This window comes from Candoia aspera, chromosome 5, assembly GCF_035149785.1.
Source record: "Candoia aspera isolate rCanAsp1 chromosome 5, rCanAsp1.hap2, whole genome shotgun sequence".
In the NCBI taxonomy this organism is placed as follows: Eukaryota; Metazoa; Chordata; class Lepidosauria; order Squamata; family Boidae; genus Candoia; species Candoia aspera.
This window is the reverse complement of record NC_086157.1, coordinates 105,715,462-105,721,461: the sequence shown is the minus strand read 5'-3', so window position 1 is coordinate 105,721,461 and position 6,000 is coordinate 105,715,462.

Sequence of the window (6,000 nt, the reverse complement as noted above, 5' to 3'; positions counted from 1 at the left end):
ACAGGAGCAGGATATTCATTAAAGAAAGAACTAGCTAGGCTTGGCAACACAGAACATGCCTCCCAGCACACTGATTAGCTGCAGTGACCAAGCCATACCCCACTACTGTCTGTCTGATCATGAGGAAGGAGCTATTGATTCTCTCCTGGTGACCCAAGACTCACAGAGTATCATAAAGAGTGGAGAGAGTTGGATAGGGTTTCCCTTGTTCAATTATTGTACAGAGCCCAACTTGGTTGTTATTCTAATCTCCCTCTCTTAGAAGTGATCTAATTCAGATTTTTAAGATCTTTTGTTCAAAAGCCCAAATGTATACCAAATCCTGTTTTAAGACTTTTGCCTGGACTACTGAAGGCTGAAGTGAGAATTTGGGGTGCCATATTTAATTTGGGGATAAAGTTAAATGTAGCTCCTTCTGGACCTGGTCCTTTAGTAGTGATGGGATCTTACCATTCTCTATAGTGCTGCCATTTAGAGGTTAAACTCTGAATAAAGTTCTTATTCAAAAAACAAAAAAACTCTTCATATGGATTTTCACTGGTATCACTCTTGTCTTTAGGGTTTGAGAATACCTGTACTAAACTGATCACTAAAGAGAAAGTAAATTATGTGGAATGCCAAATTAGACATATCTGATTCTAAGCTCTTACGCCTGGCTAGAATAAATTGCTCACTTAAACCAACTAAGTATCTTTATAATTTAGCAACTCCTACACATAGACGAACACACTCATTAGCTGCTTTACCATCTGCAGTGCTAGAGAGAAAATACAGGAAAATTCCATATGAGGTAACAACCTGCCAGTGTTATTCTGGGCAGATGGAAAACAAGAAAGCTGTACATTTCGTAACAAAATACGTTTTGAGGGCAAGCCTTTTTGTCAGGCAAATAGTGCTCTAAAAAAGACAATCAAGGCACTTTTTCTTTGTTCCCATCTATTGAGTTTAGTATTTATCTTTCTGATGACCATCATTGTGGTTCTTGGACAGTTGAATCAGTAGACCTTGTGCTCTTAAGCCATGTGCTTTATCAAGATGTTTTCTAAATAGCCCTCTCTTCTCATCTTATTTGGGTGACTGAAACATCACTCACTTCTTACTTACTTTCTAGCCTGGATACTGAGAAATAAATAAAAGTTATGTTTTGTGCAGTATTTTGCCATCAGAGAAGATGTACCATTGATCCAAAGATTTAAACTCTGCACATGTTAATTGTTAGACAGGTTTTTATTTCATTGTTAGGATACTGTGACTCTGCATTTTATGTGTATGTATTTATTCTGTTGTTCTGGTCCATGCTTGAAATATGGAAGGCAGGGATTCTGACTGCAAAGTATAGTCTCATTTGACTCAGTGTGGTTGTGCGACACATGGGTCAGGAGATAGAGATTGGGCTAGTGGCTTGAGTGTTTCTGTGAACAGGGGCAACTAGACATTACTGAAAGTTCAATATTCCTGCACTTTGTTAGCTACCACCTATGACAGGTACGAAAAACACAGCATAATATTGTGAGGTGAAAGGTCCCCTGTGCAAGCACCGAGTCATGTCTGACCCTTTGGGGGGACGCTGCTTTCGCGACGTTTTCTTGGCAGGCTAAAGCGGGGTGCTTTGCCATTGCCTTCCCCAGTTGTCACCTTCCCCAGTCAGCTGGGTGCTCATTTCACCGAGCTCAGAAGGATGGAAGGCTGAGTCAACCTGAGCCAGCTACCCAAGAGAGAATCCGACTTCTGCTGGGATCAAACTTGGGTCGTGGGGAGATTTTCGGTTGCAGTATTGCCGCCAACACCCTGCGCCACACGAGGCTCCAGCATAATATTAGCATGCATTAAATTAGTACATGTTAGAGATAATAGGGAGGCACAGGGTGATATATGGAACTGTTCTTTCATCAGAAGGGTGTATCCTGAGGTGTTACCTATAGTAACTCCAGCCTGGGGTGCTCTCACTTAGCCTGAGTTATTTCCTGTGCAGCACTGGAAGAAACTCCCCTCTGTAGTTAGAGTGTATTTATTTTGTTCAAAAATGACTTCATAAATTGTTTTACTAAATTGTGTGTTCATGGTTGACAAAACTACAATCACTCATATGTATGGATGTATATGCACTTACCATATATGGGTGTGGGGAGGTAATCATTTTTTCTCAATGTGTTAGTAATCAGTAATATCAAGTTTTGTTGTATATACTCTATGCTACCAGTTGACTTAAGCAGGACACTTTTACTCAAAAAAATGTATGTAATGAAACATTTAAATGTAAAACCAAAGTAGTATGTTGTTTATGAATGAAAAAGTCTATTAAATCTATTTTTGTGTTCAAATTAGGAAGTGTCCAATTTCCAAATGAATATGCATGTTGCTTTCTTATTTTCAGTTTTGACTTTTTTTTGTATAAATTTTTATTAAAGCATTTTTTAAAACGAAGATAAAAAGTAATACAAACTAATATAAAGTGAAAAAATAAAAGTAAAAGAAAGAAATCAAAGAGAAAGCTAAAAGTGCAAGAAAGAAAAAGAAAAATAGAAAAAAAAAGATATAAAAAGTAGCTTCCGATCTTCTTTACACCAGTCATAAGTACAATTATAAGTTTACTTCTTGCTGTATGTTTACAACATAACTCTCTTCTTTCTATAATCTATCCTGTCTAATCATCAAAACCATAAATCACAAGTTCATTTTTTTCTGCTTCACACAAAAAAATCTGTAAGAGGTTTCCAGTCAGCAATAAATGTAGATATTGTCTTTTCTCTGATGAAAGAAGTCAGTTTAGCCATCTCAGCAAGTTCCCTCATTTTCACCAACCATTCCTGTTGGGGTAATGCCGAATCTTTCTATCTTTGTGCATAAAATAATCTTGCTGCAGTTAGTAAAGGTAAAGGTTTCCCTTGACGTAAAGTCCAGTCGTGTCCAACTCTAGGGGGCGGTGCTCATCTCCATTTCAAAGCCGAAGAGCCGGCGTTGTCCGTAGACACTTCTTCCGTGGTCATGTGGCCGGCATGACTACACGGAATGCTGTTACCTGCCCGCCGAAGCAGTACCTATTAATCTACTCACATTTGCATGTTTTTGAACTGCTAGGTTGGCAGGAGCTGGGACTAGCAACGGGAGCTCACCCCGTCACGCGGATTCGAACCGCCGACCTTCTGATCGGCAAGCTCAGCGGTTTAACCCGCAGCCCCACCACGTCCCCTTGCTGCAGTTACCATGTACAAAAACAAAGTTCCATAACCTTTTTCCAACTGTTTGTCCATCAATCCCAAAAGAAAAACCTCTGGTTTCAGCTGTATATTAATCTTTAACATCCTCTGAATCAGTGCATGTTTCTGAATCCAGAATTTTCTAGCTTTTTTACACATCCACCGAACATGATAAAATGTCCCTTCTTGTTCTTCACATTTCCAACATAAATTCTTATTTTCAGTTTTGGAAGGATTTTTCATTATAATGACCCAAAGCCAGGCTGCCTTTCTGTCCAACCTTCAGCCAATGCTTAAAATTAGCCACACGACTGCAATATAGAGAGGGAGCAGAAACTTACCAAATTTGGCCACCTCAAGTGTTACTTCTCATTCTCCCAGTTCAGAAGCATCCAAAAGGGTGATTTTTAAAAAAGTTAGATGGTGGCTGAAACTGCATGATTGAAGACATCATCCTGACTTTTTTTGACCTGCCCCTGGGGATGGCCCTGTCCCAGTTGTATGTATAAGGCAAATGGCATCAAACTAGCAGCCTGGGAGAAGAATTACAGATGGGAGCAGTCTTTACCTTCTGATCAGGAAATCATCTGCTTTGATTCTTTTACTTTCGGTGGACAGAGAAGCCCACTGCTTCTGATAAGGGGCAGGACTGGTTCTTGAACTCATTGCCAAAGCCAGCATGCTATGCTGCAAAATTGGCTTCCAGTGAGGAAATTCTTTCTCAGCGTTACGGAAGATAACAGTATATCAAAGCCTGCTTTTGCTGAGTCTTTCGACAATGAACATTACAGCCCTACAACATCAAGCCAAGGATCTATCTCAGCCTTCTCTTATGTAGACAATCCCCAGATGCATGGACCAATTCTCAATTCTCAGCAATAGCCATGCTGGTTAGGGAATTTTGGGACTTAAGTTCCTCAGGTTTAGGGATGACCCATGTTGGGGAAGGCCTGGTCTATGGTTGACCATCATTTCCTTAGTGTCCAACTAGTTGCTCCAAAGATGCCCATAACCATACATTATGGCAGTAACTTTATTTTTATCCTGCCTTTATTATTTTTATAAATAACTCAAGGCGGCGAGCATACCTAATACGCCTTCCTCCTCCTATTTTCCCCACAACAGCAACCCTCTGACATGGGTTGGGCTGAGAGGGAGTGACTGGCCCAAGGTCACCCAGCTGGCTTTCGTGCCTAAGGCGGGACTAGAACTCTCCCACCACGCCTGATTGGCTCTTGGGCTGAGAGGGAGTGACTGGCCCAAGGTCACCCAGCTGGCTTTCATGCCTAAGGTGGGACTAGAACTCACAGACTCCTGGTTTCTAGCCCAGCACCTTAACCACTAGACCAAACTGGCTCTTCCCATTCATATTTCCCAGCAACTGGAAGAAACAAAATCAGAACAACCCCTGGCCCTTTGCATTTTCCTATTACTCCTTTAAAGATTATAAATTAGTGAATTTTGCCAATTGCTGTCCCAGTGTATCAAAAGATGCTGTAATCTTGCAGTTGTTCCCTTGGGTAATATTCCACAGAACTCAATGGAACCTCATCCTACATACACCCTTATAGGTTGCATTCTTAGTATCTGATGATCAATAAGATCCATTGATCACACCAGGACTGGCTTTTAAGTAGATATAGACAGCAGTACACTTTCAGCCATTTAAATTATAAGGCATTCCTGTCCTCAATTAACAGGAAGGTTATTTTTTTTTGCTAGCTTTATTTTTCACGCTTAAGATACCCTTATTACTTTCTTAGTTAACCCTCGGGTCAGCAGTAGCCTTCAAGAGTTACAATCTGGTGCTGTAGAGATAAGATTTAGTTGTTTTCAAGCTTCCCTTCAAAGGGAAATAAACGTCTGTTGCATGCAGGGATAGCCAAAACTTCCATTTTTTTCTTTGGGGTTTTTGTTTTCTAAAAGGCAAGACAAAGTCTCAAATCCAAAAAGGAACAGCCAGTCTGTTTCCAGCCTAGGTTGCCAGGGAGATGCAAACTCAAGAGGAGTGTCAGTTCAAGAGTCAGAGAATAAAGACATGGTAAGGAAAGAGTTTAACTGATCATATGGAACCTTTCTTTTTAACAATTCTTTAAATAAAATGGAAATGTGTAAGAATGACCAAATCCAGGAGCTGTAATTCACACGATGGCAAAAATGCAGCAGCATACAAAATCAGATGAGTTTGTATTAATGTTCATTGTTCTCATGTACAAGTCTTATTATTATGAGAGTATTAAATGTCCTTCAAATGTCTTTGTGAGAGTGAAGGAATCGTGAACTTTCTTTTTCCTCTGTGCTTCCTTTTATCAGCTCCATCTACTCTATTACTGAACCAGATCCCTTCTTTCGTTGCATATAGGTGGGATACTGTATCTACTTAACATGCTGGAGTGTTTCCTAATGTAAACCTTTATTATACTGATTCTAGGGAAGAACAGTATGTAACTTCACCCATTTTTGGTTTTCAACCACTACACTGTTTTACCTTGAAATATTTGTAACTAAGCTCCTTTGATTAAAGAACAACCATGGCAAAGGGCAAAGACTTATCTAACAACCCCCCCAACCTCATTATAATATATGTTTATTGAATTGATTCATCTCGGGTTCCTGAATAAGGAAGTCTAGTACATATTAGGTTTTATCAGAAGAAAAAATGTTAAATATTTACTAAGAAAGAAAAGAAGCTGCATAATGAAATTTATCTGTAGCTTACCTCCCCCTTATTTTTTAAAATCAAAATTAGACAACACATTGTTTCCATGAAGGTCCCCCCCCCCCATTAGACCTTAATATTCAT